General features: G+C 41.3%; 1 protein-coding gene across 4 annotated transcripts in view; it reads left to right on the forward strand.

Moving 5' to 3' along the window:
• The window catches only part of ARHGAP6 (Rho GTPase activating protein 6), a 329,447-nt gene that overhangs the window by 223,128 nt on the left and 83,871 nt on the right, over window positions 1–22,448 (forward strand). The window contains exon 1 of one of the 4 annotated variants that reach the window (XM_065677456.1): window positions 13,082–13,099. The exons of the other annotated variants lie outside the window; for them this stretch is intronic. The gene's annotated coding sequence lies outside the window, so the exon portion shown is untranslated. Of the gene's footprint in view, window positions 1–13,081; window positions 13,100–22,448 lie in introns of those variants that run through there. 4 annotated transcript variants of the gene reach the window in all.

A 22,448-nucleotide genomic window follows, 5' to 3' on the forward strand; every position in this document is an offset into this window, starting at 1 on the left:
TACTAAATCATTAAGGATCTTTATAAAATGGAACATAAATATGAATCTTAATTATGGAATCTTAAATAAAAGGTTTTGCAAATTGTACACTAGTTTTAAAGCCTTGTTGTCATGAACCAAACATGTTTATTAGCTCTTTAGAAGGAAGCTTTATGTTACAGATGTCCTTGCTAATATTTTGAGCATTAGCAGCTCATAACCAGAGCTCCTGGGTTTGTAGCTGTGAATCCTATGTTTTATTTTGCTTTTTCACTTTTAAAGAAGGAACTTTCGATACAATTCGTGACAATTTTACACTGTGTACTTAACTAAAAATTATGACTGAACTAGGAGCGGGTTTTCAAGTGAATGACACTGAGGTATTTAACTGAAATAAGTTCACTGCGCTTTAGTTGCTGAGAAGCAGTGCATGAAGCATGTGCATTTTTTTTCACGGATGACAAAATAATAAACATTTGCTACCAATTTTATGCATTTTTAAACTCAGTAGAGGACTAGTTACTACCTTGTTGCTATTCGGTAAGCCATTTTGTGGATACATGTGAGATGAGAGAGATAACTGAAGTATTTGAAGGGAAGACTGACAGAAAGATCTCACTTTAGGTATTTCTGTGTTAGTAGCCAGTATTTATCCCAAGAGAAATTTGCAACATTTGAAATCTGTGCCATGAATGTCTGCCTCCCCATTGTGTCCTGTCTGTTCTTCTCTGCCTCCTACATCACTCTCCTCCTGCATCCTTCTCTAGATGTTGAGACACCTTATTGTTTTTATTTCCCTAACTCATTCACTTGTCCTGGTGACACAACCCCATCTCTAAGTCTCTTTTGCGTTCACTCCTTCTGGCTTCCCCAGGGTCATCCTGCTGCAAGATTCTCCTTTACATCTCACTATCTTTCCCTTTAGTGATACAGACCTGCATTCATCTCTCTCATCTTAAGTAGCATGTTACACTCTTTATTCTCTGCTAGTCCAACTGCTGCCAATGTCCTTTCTTGTTTTCATGTCAAGTTCATCAATTCACTGACTTGAAATTATTTTTCTTCAGTTCTGTCTAGACTTCTGGGCTGGCTCTCACCCCTTCTGCTGCATCTGACTGCCCTAGTCCAGCATCCCATGACTACTGAGTAACACTGTTAGTAGCAGGACATCAGCAGAACTTCTCATACTTAGTTAATGTGCTTTGGCTGTGCTCTTTAAGTCACCCTAAATGGAAATCTTTCAGTGCTGCTGAATTGTTAGTGTGTAGGTGAAAGGAGGATACTTGATTTCCTAAGAAACAGGTAACACCTGTGACATTAAGAACTACATGTAACAGAAAATGCTGACATTTTTCTGCTTATATTGTTTTGAAATGGGCATAAATTTGCTGAGATAATGTGATAGTCAAGGAGTGATTACAAACACAATATGCAAGCACCCTGTACCTTTGAAGGTAATGTTGTCTCCCCTCAGCTGTATTTAAATGCGTTTCAGATAAGCCTTCCACTTAATACTGTGGATTGTGCTCTGGCATGGGAGAACATGCAGGTATTTGTTTGAATTATTCCAAAACTGGTCATGCTGTTGCTTTTTGATATAATTTCTGGGCTTCTGATCCTTGGGCACTTGACTGGAGCATGTGAATGCTGATGGCAGCTACATGTTTGTCTGTCAGTGGTCTGAACAACTAAACTTTGAGATTTACCGAGTGATTGGAATATTTTTGTGTCTTATTTAGCCAACCGCATCAGACTTCTCTTTAGATAAGTTGAAGCTTGTCACATGTTGGTATAATCTGAAAGCAAAAGGAAGTTTCTTGCCGTTTGTCAGACTAATTGGTCATCACTGGTATCAGTAAAAAAATTAGGAACATTTAATTTAGTAGCCTAAGCTACTTCTAGTTAAAAACCTTTTGGGTGTGGATATTACACATGCATTTCTGTCCCACAAAACATAAAGGAAATGCACTATTCTCTTTACTCCACCCTTCACAGCCCCCACACACCCCAGGTAAAAAATGATGGGAAGTTGTCTTGAAAGTTGATTCTTACTAAATAGCTAAAAATAGCTACTCTGAAGTATTTTCAAAATAGCGTTAAAACAATTGTGATTTTTCTATCTTCATACTGATAGAATTACAGACCAAAGGAGTTGAACTGGAGCCCAATTTATACAATGGATAGTATTACGTTATTGTCAAAAACCAGCATTCCTGTCTTCATCTTCAACATTTTTAAAGACAGAAAGCTGTCATTTGGGAAATTGAACAGAATGGGTTTATGTTTTCCAGCAAACGGTTCTCTGTGCTTCTTCAATGAAAGCAGGTGCTCAGCTATTAACTAGAGAATGCTTCATATTCAAAATTGTCCATAAACATTAAATTTACCTGACAAAATTCTGCATCATTGAAAGGGAAGCTGACCTAGCTCGGATATACCTCATTATGATAGGATGGTTTTTTTTCCCCAGTGTTTTGAAGTGTATGTAAGGTAAGTACACGTGGTCACCAGAGGCACCACTACGTTTTAGAAGTTACATGGAAAATCCAATTTAGTTTGCACTGATTTTACTCAGTTAACAAGTTCATGTGGTTTCTCTGGAGAGACTTATAGAGCTGTAGGCATGACTGGGTTTCTGTGCTGTAGTTTAATGCTAATAAATCCCTAAATGCACAGATCTAAATTGAAAGGTAAAAAGATTGGTATATTTGAAACAAAAAACAAACAAACAAAAAAATCACACACACACACAAAAAAACAGCAACAAAAACAAACAAGAAAAACCAACCCCCCAAAAAAGGCAAAAGCAGCGAGAGGATGTGCAGGCTGTAGGACGCAGCTCTGTCGCAGTGAACGTAACATCAACTGGGAGAGACATCTCCTGACTGGCTCCATGCAGGCTACCCTTGTCCAAGGCTGAGCCTAACATCAAAGAAAAAGGCGAAACCCTCAGCAGACAGGAGAGGGAGGAGGCTGAACCAGCAGTGAGTGAGCAGAGAGCCAGGCGATGCTCAAGGTGTCAGTGCAAATGCTGACAGTTTGAGTAGGCTCAGCGACATGCTGAGGAGCTGCTCTGCTTGTGGACAGCTTCTCCTGGGTGGATGATGGAGAGCACAACGCCTTCTAACCGGCTCCCTTACCTAAGGCGCATGTACCTTCATACAGTGGGCTCCTTATCTCTTAGCTAGCAGAGAGGTCATGCTGTGAGGGGGATGTGCCTTCTCTGAGGACTCCCCTGAGCATTCCTTGATCTCATACCATGGAGAAACATCCCTTTGGCAGTGTCAGGGTCACACCATGGCCACACTCCTGCACGGAGGTGCCTGATGGAGATGGTTATGCATGGGGAGTGCCTGTTACTTGGGAATGTAGCGTGGGATGCTGGAGCATGGTGCTGTGTTGCTGATACCTCTGGAGGAAGCTGTTATTGTAGCATGTGAAACCTGGCGAGTCAGAGAGTAAGCTGTAGCCTTATGTAAGAGTGTAGTTATAAGAGTTAGCTGCAGATAAGGGGGTGACTGAGATATGTTGACTCTTGTTATCGAATAATTGATGCGCTGCTAAAAGGAGTTGGTTTTGAATTTGTTGAATCAGCTGTGGTCATAACCTGAGAGTGAAACTTTTGACAGCTCCAACACAATTTGGACCACTTGCAGTAGGTCTTGTTATCCAGGGCCCAGTCCAGTAAACTGAGAGTTATGGAGTGTTATCTCTGTTGCCTAATGTCTGCATGTGATAGCTTTTGGTGATGTGAGACTGCGAAAAAAGAAAAAAGATGGAAAGAAGTTCTGGTAGCTTTCTAAGAAAGGCACTCAGCTCTTTAAAGGAAGAAGCACTCTTTGATATATGATATCCTTGAGTGTTAAATGTGAGTCCAACCTTGCAGCACAAAGGGCTGCAATATTTCTTAACCCAAAGACATTTGGAGAGTTTTCAGTGAGGCCTGGCCTTTGTTTCTAAGTGTTTACATAATCTACACTGCCAGGAATATTGATAGCTACATGCAGTTTTACAAGGAGGTGTATTCAGCATTTAATGTAATGCCAGCACTTGTGTAGGGGCCGTTACTTTTTCACAGCAGTGCTTTTTTACATTCATGGGTCTGACAAGTCCTTCATTCTGTTTTTGTCTTTCTGTTATTTTAGATGTATACGTGTGCTCATAGGCATGTAATAACAGGAGCTGTTTAGCCATATAGTGCTACAGTATCTCAGGATCTATCAGCCAGATTATCAGGTTTGCAAAGTGATAAATCTGGCACGTTGGCTGGATGGTGGCATGGGTAATGGATTCTCTCAGCTCTGACAGCCTGAACATATGGAATGGTGGATGGCTTGTGAGGAGAATGCTTGGGTGCATTCATGTTGTTCTCCACCTTTCCTCTGGGTGCTTGCAAGGTACTCTAGTGAAAAATAAATTGCAAACATCACCACCAGAGTTGTCTCAAACCTGCTCTGTGTCCAGAGGTTTACTTTTCCAGTTTAGTATGCTGTTCCTTGATATGTCAGCCACCTCCGGCATTGTCCCACCTAAGTTGTTATATTTTCACTCTCTCTTCACTTGGAAGGGTTTTGGGACCATTCCAGGCTTTTCTGAAGTGGCTTTTTCCACTGTCAGGCAGGGTCTGGCACAGAGTCAGCACTGTTTCCTGATTCTAACCCTTCCCTTGGAGGCAGACAGATGACCTTCCTTAAGGGAGCAGTCTGTTTCGGAAGGTGAAATCTGGCACATAAATTAAGTGCTGACCACAAACATGAGCTGCCTGTGTACCTATGAACATACTAATTCCATGTTAGCACTCCTTGGTGCAGCATTCATTGATTGGTTAATTAGTATTTGTACAGTGCTCTGAAGATGACAGGGATATGTACATTTCTGTTATCATTATAGATTAGCATATTATACCTAGCCAGAAACATTACTGAAATAATTTATGCATACTCTTGTGAGAGAGGTGTGTGTTTATTAGGAGAGTTCAGTGAACATTAAGAGAGTTCAGAGCACAGAACACATCTGTTATGTCTCAGAAGAGGAAAAATTTGATAACTGAGTGGGAGTCTTATTGGAAACATCTTGCCCTGTGCTGAGGAGGAATGAAGATATAAATGTATCTGTCTTCCTCTGTTTGTGGGTTGTAATGTCAACTAACTTTTCCTTCTTCACTGTTTCTTCTCTGGAAGACTACTCTCTCATTTTGTGAGTGCTTAAATGCCACCAGTTTTATCTTGCCTGAGTATCCATGGAAGAGGATAAAGGAAGACACACTTTAAGCAGCTGGGTCCATCTTGGGCTGCTCAGGAAAGGAGCATGTACCTTATCTGTCTCTGCAAAATATGATCAAGGGGAGCTTCATCCACACTCCTTGGCATTCCCCAGGGCTGGGGAAATTCCACCTAGAGGTGTGAGTTTCCTGTTCCTTCTTCACCCTTGCTCTTCATGTTTCTGATAAATTCTGCCCACTCCATTTAGTCTTGACCATTAAAATTGGCTTTTTTTTTCTTTTTCCCCCCTTGTGCCATGCTCAACTTGGTCTGTGTTCATGCTTTGCATAACTAGATGTGAAAGAAAATGTGATCCAATAATAGTAGCTGGCATACTTTTTGATTTGATATGTATATATCCATTAACTCAAGGAGAAGCTTTCTTGGTCTCTAAATAACACTCATTGCATAAACATAAAATTAAAAGACCAAATCATGTAAAATAAGAGCCTGTGTCTAGAAATCTCCATGGTGCTGACCCTACCAATGGTTCTTTTCATAGAGATATTGCACTTAAATGGACCATTGCTGACTTCTGTGCTGCCCAAGTGATTGGGAAGGTTTGGGAGGGAAGGAATCAAGAGGGTGGCTGACCTTGCAGTCAAGGTCTAGTAATTGCTTTTTTTCAAAGCATTCTGTTCCAGCTGGGATTTTAGTGTTTGCTGCAACTCTGGGCTGTTCACATGCTCAGCTTCAGGGGAGTGATTCATACCTTAGCAGCCTCCAAAATCATTCCTCTCTCTTCATTAATCAAGGGCTTAATCAGTTTGCAGGGTCTAAGTGGACTTTAAGCCCTAAATTTTTAAGTTCCATGGAAGTTTTCCACTCTTTAACATATGGTAACATGCAGATTCACTCATGCTAATGGTACGATGCTCTTCTTGGGAGATAATTTTCTGATTGATCTTACTGCAGGTAATGTTATCTATGGCCAACTAGTATGTGATGGGATCTCTTCACTCTTGCTCGGCAAAGAGATGAAGCCTCCCAGGATGGTTACATTCCACAAACAGCTCCGAGTTGCTGGGAATCCCTGTGGGACCCAAAAAATGTCCTAACTTGGTTGTTTTTCAGAGAATGTTTTTCAGTCATTTTACATGGCTTTGATGGTAGAATAAAAGTGATGGAAAAAAAATACCTGAACTACTTCATGCTGTTCTTTTTCGTCATGTTATGATATTTGAAATGTACCAATTTGGTTGATTTTAGCTGTCAGGAAGAGAAATTTCCCATGGATGCTTTAGAGTAGAGAATACTTGTACTTTACTTTGCTGGAATTTTTAGGCAACAATAATAAATAGTCTTTGCATGTGAACTTGCATCAAGAGAAACAGAGATATTAATCCCTTAGGGGAAATCGTAACTTTTTGCTTTCTAGACGAATTTCAATTAATTTCATATGGTCTCAGATTTATTTTCATCTTCTTTTTGTAAGCTTTCTTTCTCTGTTGTATTCTTTGCCTTACACTGGTGTTTCTTTGCTTTCCCCAAAGTTCCATCTACCATTTTCTCTTGTCTCTAGTGGGATACTCAGTGCTTCTCACTGTCTCAGCCTGCCTTGATTCTGTATCATCTGTCGGGTTGCAGTTTGCTAGTGTGATGCTCCCCGCAATCTGCTAAGGCTTCCCCTAATTCTTTTCTTGTTATTCTCTCTCCTCTGTGTTTTCTTCCCCAGCCTGTCCCTTTCACTCTCTTAAAGGATTTTTTCCAGTTAATGATCTCCTGCAAAAGCCAGTTGGCTGTGGCTAAAGAAAAGAAGTCTATTCAGCCATTGCTTATCTCTGCCTTGATTTCCAGCAGTGCCCTGTGCCAAATATGTTGTGTATTTATAGAGGTTACCTTTTTCTCCAGCAGTAATTTGGTAGCTGGAGGAAGAAGGAGCTCAGCAAGATGCAGGTGATTTTGTTTTCTCAGGTTGTGGACTTCATGAAAATATGTTATGCTTGTGTTCTCTTTCTCTATGAAAGCTGTACAGCAAGGTTAGAGGTGAGGGAATTGGACTTCAGTCCAGCTGTGTGGGGAAGCTAGTGTGTGAGTTGCTTGATGTTGAGCTTGTTGAGCTCATCATCATCAGTTGAGTCTGTTTTGTTTTTTCCTTATTTATATGTTGGGAAGTGAGGGAATAATTCTCTATCAGGCCGGAGCTCACGAACTGGGAAATGCTGCTTTCAAAATTTATAAATGATGAATACTTTCTGGAACAAGTGACATTACAATAGTGGGCTGGATTTCTATAGAAGTGCACTATATATAAAGGAAAAAGATTGTTAGCTCTTACCATTCTCTTAAATTGTCACTTCTTGGCTTTTGTCAGTGTAATCATAAAAATGGACCTTTCTGAAATCATAAATGACAGCTCTAGGTCGTTGCAAGTTGGTAGCATACATGCATCTAATAACGGATTTCCTCTTACAAAGTCTCTGTCTTGTGGGACAAGTTTTCAGAAGCTTGGGCTCAGAGGTAGGTGTATCTCCTGGAAGGTATGCTAAGGCACATGAAAAACAACAAAGCGCTTGGTGACAGCCAGCATGGCTTCACTAAGGGGAAATCCTGCCTGACCAATTTGGTGGCCTTCTGTGATGGGATTACGGAACTGATGGACAGGGGTAGAGCAGCTGATGTCATCTACCTGGACTTGTGCAAAGCGTTTGACACTGTCCCACACCACATCCTTGTCTCTAAATTGGAGAGACATCAATTTGACGGATGGACCACTTGGTGGATAAAGAACTGGCTGCATGGCCATACACAAAGAGTTGTGGTCAATGGGTCAATGTCTGGCTGGAGACCAGTAACGAGTTGGTGTCCCTCAGGGATCGGTGTTGGGACCAGTCTTGTTCAACATCTTCGTCGCTGACATGGACAGCGGGATTGAGTGCGCCCTCGGCAAGTTTGCTGATGACACCAAGCTGTGTGGTTCGGTTGATATGCTGGAGGAAAGGGATGCCATCCAGAGGGGCCTTGACACGCTTGTAAGGTGGGCTGATGCCAACCTTATGAAGTTCAACCACGACAAGTGCAAGGTCCTACACCTGGGTCGGAGCAATCCCAGGCATAGCTACAGACTGGGCAGAGAAGAGATTCAGAGCAGCCCTGCAGAGAAGGACTTGGGGGTGCTGTTTGATAAGAAAATGAACATGAGCCAGCTTCAGTGTGTGCTTGCAGCCCGGAAAGCCAACTGTATCCTGGGCTGCATCAAAAGGAGCGTGACCAGCAGGTCGAAGGAGGTGATCCTGCCCCTCTGCTCTGCTCTCGTGAGACCTCACTTGGCGTATTGTGTGCAGTTCTGGTGTCCTCAGCATAAAGAGGACATGGAACTGTTGGAACAACTCCGGAGGAGAGCCACGAGGATGATCAGGGGACTGGAGCACCTCCTGTATGAAGACAGGCTGAGAAAGTTGGGGCTGTTCAGCCTGGAGAAGAGAAGCTGCGTGGAGACCTCATAGCAGCCTTCCAGTATCTGAAGGGGGCCTATAAGGGTGCTGGAGAGTGACTCTTCACTGGGGACTATAGTGATAGGTCAAGGGGTAATGGGTTAAAACTTAAACAGGGGAAATTTAGATTGGATGTAAGGAAGAAGTTCTTTACCGTAAGGGTGGTGAGGCCCTGGAATGGGTTGCCCAGGGAGGTTGTGAATGCTCCATCCCTGGCGGTGTTCAAGTCCAGGTTGGACAGAGCCTTGGGTGAGGTGGTTTAGTGTGAGGTGTCCCTGCCCATGGGAGGGGGGTTGGAACTCAGTGATCTTAAGGTCTGAATCACTTTCCAACCCTAACTATTCTATGATTCTATATTTTGTGTTTGCAAATGGTTAATGTGCCAACATGCTTCCCAGCTGTCAGTGGCTCTGAGGTATCACTTGTGGCCTTGGAAATCTCCCAGTGAGCCAATAGGTAAAAGATGCAGAGACCTCTCAAAGTGTTGATATGCAAGATTTTGGTTAACCTCCAGGTCGCTGGCCTACATGCAGAGGGTTGTTGACTCAGTCTTTTTTCTAGTCTCATTCAAATGAACTAGTTTTATAGGTTCCTTTTTTTCTGATGCCAGTTCCTGATTCTCATTTCTTTAAAAGTTTCACTTTGGTTTTCAGAAGCAAATGAGGGCAATTAGCCTGATCTTAATTTGCAAATTACCTTTAAGTACAAATTAAGGGCGTTTTCCACTTAAATTCAGTGTTCCTGCTTCTGCTTGAGCTTAAAGGTTAGTAACTTCTTATCTGGTATTCAAAGTTTTGCCTGGCCCATTCCTACTTGTTTTTCCCAGGGTTTCGTTTTTATTTTTTTCCCTGTGATACTTTTCCCTTCCATTTTTGTTTTACTCCATTTTAAATTTTTTTTACGTTTCACTGCTGTGCTGAATTTCCTGCACTTTCATGGAGCTGAAGTCCATGTCAGGGGGGTTGAAACTAGATGAGCTGACGGTCCTTTCCAATCCTAAATATTCCATAATTCTATGAAGTCAGCTTTCCCCAGTCGCTGCCTCTCCGAGTAGCCCCATGTGCTCTGTCTGGGAAGACTTCACTGTGCTGCTCCAGAGCTGCTTTGCTCCATGAGAAACCAAACATTATGCTGGCAGCACTGCTCATGCAGAATGTGAGCTGGTAGCTCAGAGTAGCATTGTGCTGAGCCACATAGGTGGATGAAGTCAATTTAAGGTAGCTTGACTACCTCCCAATGGATTTGGGCAATGCACAGAAGAAGCCCAAGTAATCACTTGTGGGGAGGTGATTTTGGTTCCCCCATTGCTGGTGCATTTTTCCTTGTGTGAACTGTGTTTCTTGTGGTTTTTGTTTTCATTCATAGCTGCAAGCTGTTCTTTGAGATAGACAGGCTGATAGGGGACCAACTCAAGGGAGGTGGCTAGATGTTTAAACTCTTCTTTTTGTGTTGTGTTATATTTTGGTACAATCCCACATGGTAGAGTTACAGACAAAATTAAGTTCATGATCCCTAGTGTTGCAATAGCTCCTTTCCCGTTGTCCCTATTTCTTCTCTGTGGGATTTGGAGACAAGCTGAGTGTAGCTTCCTAGGGCTGGAGTGGACACTAAGAGTTATCTAATAATTGGGCCATGCATTATGGTGGACAAAATCTTTTCTTTTTAAGTAATAACACTTATTATACAGGGGTTTTTTTAAATGCTCAATACCATTTGCTCTTCTCTAGTGCAAACATCCATGCAGAAACACATTGTCAACATGCAGAAAAATCTTGGTTTATGGACAGCATGATGTAAGGGTTGGGCTTTACTTTGATTAGAAAAACAAACAGCTAGTGGGTTTGGAGTCAACTAAAGCTCCTCCTCCTGCCTCCCCCCCTTTTCTTTCTAGGTGTTGACTGTTATTCTCAAACTTCTTTGGCTTTGAAAAAGAAAAAAAAGAGTAAAATTATTATTTTTTTATCATGCATTCTAAAAATATAGAATATATTTGGATAAAAGATGGGTTGGTAGTAGAATTGTGACTCTGTTGGCTTAAGGAGATGCTGCCTTGACCATTAAACTAATAAGAGCTAATCTTCAGTAGTCTAGCATCATGCCTAGGGGTGATGAGAACAGAAAAGGTTATGCCTTGGGAGGTGGGGGGCGGGGGGTGTCAGTGATAACGAAGAGGACCAGAGCCTGATGCCTGGACCTAAAGCCAGGCTCTATAGGCAGATCATGCAGAAGCTGCTGGTGGCAACACCTCTGTAGGAAGCTTGTCATGGGGACAGCTAGCTCAGGTGAACCCTCCTCACTTCTAGGTGGTTTTGTTCCTGTTGAATGAAGCAAAACAAAAGCATAGAGCTCTTTAAGGAACTGGAAGTACAGTCTCTGCAAGTGTTGGCCTCTGGGGATGTCTGTGTGTTGTGGCGGTTGCATGGGTGTTCAGTGGTACAACCCTGGCCAGCAGTGGAGCAGGAGCCGTGTTCCTGGGGCTTACCTAGCCCAGGCTCAGCCTGTGCTCACTGTTGGAACCCATTTTGGGGATTTCTTAGCAGGCAATGCTCACCACTGGTGGCTGAATTAGTGCTTTGCCATGGACAATTCTGCTGCCTTTCTCTGAGAGGGCTCTGGCAGCAGTTCTGCTGTCCGAGCAGGCTGGCATGGCAGGCAGTGTGGAGCTGGCCTCCCCATGTCGGCCTGGGGAGGGTTTTATTTTTAATGAAAGAATTGAAGCCTCTTTGTCCTCGTGACTTTTCGGGAAAGTGAATTCTGACAAATGTGGGATAAATCCTCCCCCAGTGTGACAGCTTAGTGATATTCCTTGCTACATCGGTAGCAAATGCCTCTCTTCTCCCTTTCCCTTATGTATGTCTGTTGAGGATGCAGGTGTACCCTGTGATATGGCACTGTGCCTTCAGTAGAGGTAACTTTCATGGTACAAGCCTGTCAAATTTCATTTAAGGATATTATAGGTAATAGCTCCCTGTGTGAGTGTCACTTTTTACAGGAATATAAATGGCTTAGACTCTTTCATGACACGGACTGAGTGAAGCCACTGATTTTAATAAAATACTTTTTGCTAAGTTCTCATTTTTTTCAGAAAAAAACCCCTGCATTCTTTCTTATCTCGTTAGTAAGGGAAGGAGTAAGTTATAGCCTTGTGTTCTCAGATCCTTTGTACAAACAAGTTAGAAACAATCCATGGAGATTTAATTCTCTGTTTATACTGGAAGCTCGGGATACTTTTCAGCAATGTCATATTCTCACTGTCTGAAGTCAAATTCACAGTACAAGTTCAACATGTCTGTTAGGTATGTCTGTCTTAAGTACTTTTTTGCATATTGAAGTTATAAGATAGTCTCTATCATTTGGTATATCATAGCTCTTCAAATCACAGTGTGACCATATTTTGGGATAGCATGTGTATTCTGCTCAATCAATGTGTTATTTTTGGTACAAAGTGTTAACACCTCAAGCTCACTTTTTAAATTCCAAGCTTTGTGTCTTTTGGTGTGGGTTTGTTGTTGGGTTTTTTTGGGGTCTTGGGTGGGGGGGATGTGTGTGTGTGCATGCGTGTTTCTTTTTTTTTCTGTTTTGTTTTAATTTCTTTTCTCTTTTTTTCTTCTTTTAGTTATTGTTATTCTCTGCCAGTTACACACTTTTGTTTTTCCAGTTAGAGCGCTCACTGAGAAAGAGGGTTAATGGAGTCATGCACTGCTGACCACAGGAGATGGATGGATTTTTGAAAGCAAGTGAACATGCCTAAAATACTTTAGCTTTTTTCTGATTTCCTGGTCTCTCTAGTCCTGAAAGAGAAGGAAAAGAATGAAATTAAAACCAGCCTTACATAGAGCTCTTGTGCAGTGGTGGTGGGGTTTGTGTTTTGTCTCTTCCAGTAGTGATAAGAAATGAGTTATAAGATATAGAAAGAATGAGATTTGTGGCTTTTTCCGAAGTAAAAGCATTGGTGAGCTTTAAGTATAAAATGAGGAGAAAAGCAGTGAGCTAAAAATTGGGGAAATTTGCTACACTGTTAGAAGCTGTTACAATCTTCCTGCTTTCTGTGTCACATAGTGAGCATGTACTATATTGCATGTTTAGTTTCTTTTGAATATAAAAGGCCATGTTATTAACTCTATCTGTTGTGAAGGCCTTACTGGTTGTGTGTTTGTTTTCCTGTAGGATGTAAGGTCCTGCAACATGTAGTCTTCCCCTTGTACAGCATTGCACAGTTTGGTAATACATTTTTATTCCTCTGAAATTCCATGTAACTTCGTGAAGTTTGACAGGACAAGCTGAAGGATATATTGATATGAGAGATCTGCAGGAAGAGATCTAATCTGACAGTCATCTGCCTGTTTAAAGTTTCGTCTTTTGCTCCAATCTGACACAAATGTGTATAAACCAATTCCAGCCTGGCAAGACTGTGACTGTACAGAGGTATGTTGATTTAACTAACATACTCTGTGGGTGTAATGGCTGAGGGAAGAGGTGAGGAAAATCTTTCTTATGACTTCCTCTTGCTTTTTCTTGCCAGTGGACTGCTGTGGCTTCAGAGGCATGTTCAGGAGCAGATGAGGCAGAGGGTTCATGGGGTCTGTGGATAGGGGGGGATTCCGCAGCTGCTGGGGAATCAGTTGGCTGGGGGTGCATCCGTTGGCTGGGATTTACAGGATGCTGAAGCTTCTTGGGCAGGTTTGGGTGTTCACCTGCCTGCAGTTGTTCTGTTTGAGCCGGCATTGGCAGGCTTGGTTCGTGCTGTGCTGCTGATGAAACTGGAACAGCCTGGAAATTGCATCAGCTGGTGCTGGAGTGCCACCAAGAGTGTGTGTTGGAGTGGTGGTAGGCTCTGCATTTGTGGGTGTTACTGAACTGATGGCAATGGTGGTTGGTGATGTAGCCAGCTCCCATTGAATCATAGCCATAGAATGGATGCACAGGTAGAGGAAGACACCCATGTTATTCTCACTGTTGTTTTAACCATGTATTCTGTGGTGGCACATAAAGTCTCTCACTCTATGAGAGCGAGAGGATGGCCCTTGTTACATTGTCTAGACCATACAATAGAAGCTCTTGGACCAAAGTTTGTCTTTCCTGTCATTTGATGGTCTGCATATTTTCAAACCACAAGAGAACACTTATATTCTTCAAAATAGGAAGCCTATTCATTTATTATATACCCCCTTCTCCAAGCAAGAAGATAATACAAGTATAATGAAAGAAATGTGCCACATACACAGGGTATTTAAGGGAAAAGTATTTGTACACCACTATACCATGCCATATGCAGAGTATTGCCTCATATCGTGTCTTTCCTTGTGCTTGAATTCCAGCTATGGAACATGCAAGGAAGAGTTCGTATTGCTTTCTCCTAACTTATGTCCCCATGAGGGCACTTGGGTGTTTTCATTTTCCAGGTGCCTTGATGCAGCACTTTTAAATGCTTGGCATTTGGGTATTCTTATAACAAATGTAAGCACCAATGCAGGAATAATATGCCCGTATATGCACACTGACAGGCAATCAATATCTACATCAGTGATGGAGATTTTGAGATCTGTGTATACAGAGAAAAGCAAAAGAAAATTGAAATGTGATACCTGGGGGTCTCATCAGGCTCTGCTACAGTTTCAAAGATGTCAATACCTTCCAAAGAAGGTATTCCTTCCTCCAAAGAAGTAAAGGAGACAACATTAATTCCCAGGTATGGCAGCTTAGCATACTTCCTTGCCTAAGAACAGACAGCAAAGCACTGCGTCGGCTTTCATCAAGCACTGTGTTGGTCATGCTATTACACTCTGAGTTGGTTGTAATGCCAATGATGGAATAATTTTCTAGGGCAGGTTTTCAATATCCTTTGAGTGCTGAACAGCATGCAGCAACACGAGAAGACAGGACAATGAACATGCAAAAACCACTCAAACTTTATATGGAAAAGCATACAATTCTCAAAGCATACAAAGTTCAATTCATTTATGGCAAATCAAATATACAGATCTTAAAACCACAGGGTGTGCTAGAATGTCAGGTGAGCCAAGAGTCTGGAAGCCCTGAACTTTCCTCTCTAGGGTTGCCTACATGGATACACTGACCCAAAGTCACAATTTTTGAGAAGTCCTGAATTTGCTACGTGAAACTAATGTGGATGGGAGCATTCTGGTAAATATTTTTTTTTTTCCCCCATCCTTTTCCCCAATCCAGAACCTCCTGCTGTAACACATTTTGAAAGCTTTGTTGTGGACCTGATGTGAGCTGAAACTAAATTTAAAAACCATTACCACTTCATGAGAATGAAAACCTCTGTGTTTCCTATTCTCTTCAAACTTTGCTGTTGCAGTCAACAAGGTTAAAACTTAAAGCCATCTGGTCTTAAAGGAATGGGAAATATTTTTGTATTAGCTAAACGACTAAAGCAGGAAAAAAAGACAGGTATCATAGTTTCCAAAATCTGTAATTCTGTTTTCCTAATGTAATGTTCAAGCTTTCTTTTATGCAGATAGCCTTTTTCCAAATATTCAACACATCTGAACTCTCTGAATAAGTACAGGCAAAAAGTGCTCCCTAAAACTGAACAAGGTGTTCTGTGGCTGTTTTGGGTTTTGTTTGTTTGCTTGTTTTGGGTTTTGGTTTGGTTTGGTTTTTTTCCCCTTCATTTAAAGGGTATCATGGGCACTGTGACTGTGGAGTTGCCTGAATACAAATGCATGAACATTGCCCATTCTTGGGCAAATTCCTTTGTCATACAATACAGCAATCCCAGAATTTAATTTGCTGCATGAATTTCCATGTTCAGAACAACTTCCTGGACTGATAAACCAGGACTGCCACTTGAAGGTAATCCTTACAGTTGATGCAGCTTCTTCTTCTGAACTTGCTTCAAAATTAATCTTCTCTGTCTGAAGACCCAGTGGGTCAGGTTCACTTTGCAGTACCTTTTTTTACATTGTTGGAAGGTGGTTGACACTGGTGTAACCCAGTAATCAATCACTTTCTTCCTGCTACAGCATATTTTTAAGTGAACGAGTGTGTCAGAAGGATGAAAATATTTTACCTCCTAGCTGAAGTTGATAAAAACCAGAATGTCATGGATGAGGGGTAGCTAGAAAAGGAAACTATAAGATGTATTTTGTTTACCTTGGCTTTATGAAGTAAAATTACTCTGAAGTAACTTAGCACTTGGTCTAAGTCTTGCTGACAATCGTTGAGTTCCTGTAATGAATAGAGTGGTGACAGATTTTTCTCACTGACTTATTAGTAAGCCATTATGGGTAGGATTTTTTGAGCATGAGCTTTCTCATCTGCTAGTTAAACATATAAGGCAATTGTATCTCACTAGTCAATAGAAAGAGCAAGCCCTTCTTTAGATCAGGGATGTCAGGATGGGTGAGATGAGTTGCTATAAAGGTCAACTTCAATCATACATATTCAAGAGAATAATTGCACACAATAGATAACGAAAGCTCTTAAACTAAGCATGTACTTAAATGTTTTTCTGACTGGGAGATTTGCCTTCAGTCTGAAGTTGTTAGTAGCTTAGTTTTACATGAAGCATTAGCAGTCAAAACAATGTTGCTATCTCTACTCCATTGCTATTGAAAAATTAATAAGATTGGAAGAGTCTGGAAAAGAAATCCTGCGTTTTGTCCTGGAGTGGCTGCCAACTCTAGCATATCACGCCATGGCACACCAAATAGTATTCCAGGACTCAGGAGGGTGAGATTTTATCTACAGTTCTAATCTTTTTCTTTTGTTACTCATGAAAGCATTATGATCTTCTCAGAGCAGTAATGGCATAGACCTGTCAAATGCCTGTGTTAACTCTGACACCACGATGTCAGAGTCTTTTGATAACATGCTGGACATGTCTCATGCTGGATGTGTCTGTGCAGCACTGCGTTGTGGCTCTTCTCTGGCTCCCCAGCCTCTGTCTCAGTCAGCCACATGCACTTGATGCTGTAGTGAACTATGGAGGGTTAGGTGGGCCCTTGCTCTAAAGGGGTCCCTCCCTGCTGGAGGACACCTCTCAGGATCAAGGCTCCTTCCCCAGATCCAGTGGCACTGTCTCATGATCAAAGGCATTCCTAAAGAGTCTGCTAAAATTAACCCTCATCAGAGTCTTTATCCTACAGATCAGCTAAATCTTCATTATTTCCTTTGGAATTTCACTTTATAGTTCTGTTATATGGTATGGTTGATGTTGCATTGCAAAGTAAAAAGATTATTCACTGTGAAGCTTAATAAAACAGAGAACTGAATTGCCGTTGTAGTCATGACATGACTTTAATAGTCACTGATGTAGCAAATGTTCCACATAGGGAGGCAACTGGTAAAGAACCAGCCCTCCATCTTTCTCAAATTTTGCTATCTATAAGAACAAGTAAAGCAAATACTGCTTTGCCTGTTGTTATATCAGAAAAAAAACAAACAAAAAACCCAAAACAAAAGCACACCAAAACCCAACAATGCTCATACATTAGCATCTGAAACTGAATTAAAATAAACAGTCCATAGATATCAAGGACAAGTCTTACGCAGTCTGTTTGGAAAGTTGGATCATTCTGAAGCATTTGGTGGGAACAGAAAATCGGTGATAAAATTCCTTTGGATTTTGGAATTTGTCTTGAGACAGAATGCAAATGTTTGAACTTTTTTTTGCTTTTGGTCTTCATTGTTTCTGCAGTCTCTGAGGGCAGTTCCCTTTAACTTTTGAAGCCCAGTTCATGAGTACCAAGAGCAAAAGGACTAAATGTCATTTAAAAGTAATGTAGCAACACTTGCCAACAGAGTGGCTTTAGCAGATTCTGAGAGAGGAATGCGGGAGCAGTCATGGCCTTAGAAAAACAATAGGTTTTAGCAACTGGAGAATCTGCAAAAATATTTGAGCTGTGCTTGATCCCTTCTTTTTATGTTGAGTTTTTGCTGTCATGATTTTTTAGACTTTTTTTTGTTTTTTTTGAGAAACCTCACAGGAGGTGTTCAAGAAGAAAAAATGATTAAAGTATTTGCTTAAGAGCTGCCTTGAAGACCACTCCCTTGCCATAGTTATAATTTTCTTTTCTGCTTTTCCTGGCTGTCTTATCTATCTTAATGTAATTTTATTCACAGAGTATAGAATTTTGTGCCAAATTTATAATTCACATATCATTTGTTGTTATAATGGTGCAATGTGTTTTTCTTTCTAAAAATATTATCTGAAGTGACCTCTCTGCAAAAGCGTGTATCAAAGTTAAGGAGGTCATGCCTTTAAAGTGCTGTCATAAGCAGAGCTAAAAAACTGGGAGGAGTTTATTTCCATTGCAAGAACCTGTCCTGTTCTCGTTGCATTAAGAAATAATAGGTTTTCAGTGAAAACATTTCAGATTCAGAATTCGGTATTGGAGGAGGAGGATTAGTATTTATATGCACTCAGTTTTAAGCAATCATGGAACTCTCGCCTGTGCCTTAATCAGAGAGTGAACACCCAGATCTCCATTCAGGGACCATTCTTGCTTTCCCTGGTGAAGAAAAGAAGCAGAGCGGACTGGTAAATTCCTGCATTTGGATCACATTCTGAAAGGCTTTTCATTTCCCAGCACTTAATGACTTTATGCCTTTAAAAATAAGGTCCTGAGGTCTTCCATTATTTGGATCATCACAGCTGGGAGTTGAGGAAAAGTAAGGTATTTTGCTTTTCCTACAATAAGCCAATTTAGGTCTTGTCCTGTGCTGATAGTACTATGTCAGGTTATGAAAACAAGCTTCACTTTGATAATTTTCACGAATCATTTCAGAAAACAAAAATGTGTTATTAAATTTTCAGTTTTCACGTATAAGGCTCTTGGTTTCTGAGGTATTTAGGTATGTATTTTGTCAGCCAGACATGGTGTTTCTGCTGTCCTGGTGTTAAGTTTCAGGAGAAAAGAAACCAGGATTTTCATGATGATAGAAGTTAGGCTAATGCACTAATCTTTAAGCAATGTTTTTGATTTTATTACCCTTATTAAAGTCTCAGTAAGGAAGAACATTGCAGAAATGCTAAGAAAGGCATAATAGGTTTCAGTTGTTTTTTTTCATACCATGAAAAATGCAATAGTAATGTAAATCAACCTAAATATTTTCTATGACTTACTATTTCCATGTACTGGGAGCATTCTTTAATTAGAAGTTGGTGTTAATGTAGGAGATTAAGATGGCGTTAAGATTAATGAAGCATTAATTAATTAAGATTAATTGACATTAAGTAGGAGAAGAGATGAACAGTAGTTTGGTTGCATAGTAATTAGTTAGCTGAAGTAAAGTCACAGAGTAAAAAATGCTCATCTGCATTAGCTCTCAGGGAGATGACAAGTACCTTTTTTTTTTTGCTGGCACAACTGAACTCTAAAGAAAATCCTTATGCAGCCTAAACTTCCTGTTCTGCTCCACTTACACAGAGTGCTTTAAACACTGCTGGTCCCCTTTTTCTTCCTTGTGGAAGTAAGTGAGAATATTCCTTCTACTGTTGCTTCTTAAGGAATAATCACTTACTATCCTGCCAAAGAGTGGGGGGAATCTTGTCATTTGGAAAAGTCATTTTCTCTGGGATAAAGGAAAGATTAACTAGGCAGTAACAGCTCCTTTGTATGCTTCTCAAAGTAGGAAAAGATCATAGGTCTGCTTATTTCATTTGCCTTTCAGAAGTTGAAGAAAATGTCAAACCGTTCTCTTTTCTCAGAAGAACTAGAGAGGGTGGCTCAGGAACAGTTGTGATCTCTTCTTAGGAACTGGGAAACTGTAGCCATCAGGGACCCGTTGTGTCAGAGCAAGTCTTTCTTTTTCTTTGCTGTTGTTGTCTGGTGTCAAAAAAATTGTGCAGGTGTGAAATGTAAAAAAATAGAATATAACAAGCCAAAAAATCTGGTTAAAAATGTGCAATGAGGAAAGCACTGGTACTATGCTCTTGCAGAGCTAAGGACTGCCAGCAGCCAAATTTGAGAGATTTACTGATTTGGCTGTCATCGAACAGCAAATGTCACCTTGTGCGTAACTGCTTGGACATAAAGTCCCACTGACTGTGGTGTGGGTTGGCGAGGGGTGAAAGAAGTACTTACCACTGTCTGTAAATAATACTGATAGCTTCATCCTTCTGTGTTGACTGGAGTGTACAACTTCCTAAGCGATTTTAGGAGAGCCAATCCTACTGTCTGCTTTATAACACAACAATATCAGATGGTAAAAAAAAAAAAGGTATAAATCAGCTTTGTAGAAACAGACTTGCCTGACTTGGGATACATTGTGTCTTCTGTCATTTGGCCTTAATTTAGGTGCTCAGGTGAGGCTTGATGCCAGTTTTAAGAGTAGCATGACCCTATCAGGTGGACTTGAGAGTACCTTGCAAAGACTTGCCTAACATAGCTAAATGTGAATTAATGGTATAGCACTGATATTAATGATAAATATTAGGGGTTTTTTTGTTATTAGTTAAAATTTTGCAACTACATAGTTTGCACACAAGTTCACTCTTACAGAAATCTTCACATAGGTTGGGCAGGAAAGTAAAACACAAAATGTAACAGTACCTTTTTGTACAAGTTTGAAGAATTGACCTGACCAGTCATGTATTCGTTTTTCATTTGTGTTCCCAAGGTCAGGCAGCAGGCAGCACAGGTCTAGCACAACCATGGTAGAAGAATTAAAACCAAGGAGATGCTTCTTGGTCTCCCCTTGCTTCACTCTTGACAGTACAGCTGCATGTCTTCTCTTGCTTAGGGCATATTGTAGAGAGGGAGTAACTTTTGTAGAGGTTCATAAATGCCATGACTGCAGGTATATCTGCCTTTCTGCCTTCTGCTGTGCTGTCTTTGTCCACACAGAGAGATTGAACTGTATCAGAGAGCATCCTCTGGTGCCGAGTTTCAGTCATCAGTACTGTTGGGTTATCGTCAGTGTCTCTGATGCAGTTTAGGTCCAGACCAACTTTCTTAATCAGTTCCTGAGTATAGCATTAGTACAGGCCAGGGATTATTCGTGGCAGACCATTTGTACATGGCCACTCTGCAAAGGGAGACGGTCTAATAGAGTGGATTAAGGCTGTTCACTGCCAGCTGGGTTGCTGCCAGGGCACGAGCCCAGGCATGTGCACTTTGTGAATATAAAATTCAGCCTCTGGTTATGGGCTTGAGGTTTTCCCCATCGTGAACTGAAATCACACTACTCCTTAGCTCTCACCCTGAGCAAGAGAACCCTTTAGTCAACTGCCCCTACCAGCACTGATAAGGCACAGTAGTGGGAACATCATGGGACTGCTGAAGCTTAGCAGATGGCTGAGCTAAGGCAGCTAACCATACATGTGCTCTTTCACTGGCAAATGCTTTCTACATACAGCCATTTAAACTTTCATCACATTCAGAAGCTAACACATGGGGTCTTTTGTTAGCTGCAAGTTAACAGTGCTAACACAGTGACAACGCTGCTGTTGGTGTGCTGTCACTTGTTCAGCTTCATAAGCTTGATCACATACATGCTCCTTGATTCTGGAGACATATGTCTTTTCCCTTGTGTGCTTAGCTGCTGGAGGCTGCAGCTGTGCCACCAGACCATGGTCACATCTTGGCTCCTTTCCAAGGATGCTGGGGCATGGTTTGGCTGCACACCTGCCCCCTCCCTGCAAAGAAAGCAAGGAGGGTGGATCAGATAGAGCCTTTGTAAGACCTGCAGCTTCTCCATCTGCACTGAGTGGGGTGGGTGCTGTGGTGTGTTCCATTAAGTGTAGGGACAACCCTGAGGGTCACACACTTTCTGATAGATATTTATAAAAATAAGCATCTGTCATTGACGTACATGAAGCAGTGCTTGCTCTTCAGTAAGGATTGGCTCCTGCTTTAAGGGCAGTGGGATCTGTCTCTACCAGCTCTCTCAAACCTTGCTAAAGATCTTCAGAATGCGGTGCTGTACAAACAGGAGCAGTCGGGAATATACACTATTACAGGAGCAAGAGGAGGTTAGCTCTTAACCCACTTGGAAAACACTCCGCCTTGTAAAAGACAGTGTAACTACATGGCCCTCTTCATGCTCAGGCAGGGTTGGTACCTTTATATGGGAACTTGTTAAATATGTAGCAAATTAACACAGGTAACAGCTTGTTACAATGTGTTACAAGTTTCAGAAGGTCGTTTTGTTTTGTTTTGTTTTGTTTTGTTTTGTTTTGTTTTGTTTTGTTTTGTTTTGTTTTGTTTCAGTTGTGTTTAGCAACTGTTTAGTTGTGGTTAGCAAGGCACCGGAGGAAGTTTGCAGGCTGCTCAAGCTCATCCCCAGGTATAGGGTAACAGCCTGAGTGGGAAGTGAGGGGCACAGGAGGAGGTTGCAATGTCTTCATCCTGGTCATAACCTTTTTTCCCTGCTTCTCAGCCTGTAAGAACTGAATATTCGCATTCTGTTAATGTTTTCAATAATGAACTGTTCTAAATCTATAGTATCTTTCTCTTAAACTGGTTTCGCATTGCAGATATGAATATGCGTGCAAACACACGCACACATCTGCTTTCAAATTTTATGTTAATACCCTCACACCTTCTGCAGAACCCCAGCTGTATCTGTGTGCAACACTGGTTTCCTCTGCATTGTTATACTGGGGAGGCAGAGTCCAAGATTTAGAAAACAGGTCTAGAATTGACACAGCATAAAAACCCACAGGATAGCTTAGATGAATGATTCTTGGCTTGTGGAGTTTGAAAATCTATGGTAGCTCTCAGCAGAGCCAATAAATTCTCCGTCCTTGGCTTTAGGTAGTAACACCGTGCTATTGGCTAGGTAAATGCTCTCTGGAGCTTAT

This window comes from Lathamus discolor, chromosome 4 (genome assembly GCF_037157495.1).
Source record: "Lathamus discolor isolate bLatDis1 chromosome 4, bLatDis1.hap1, whole genome shotgun sequence".
Classification (NCBI taxonomy): Eukaryota; Metazoa; Chordata; class Aves; order Psittaciformes; family Psittacidae; genus Lathamus; species Lathamus discolor.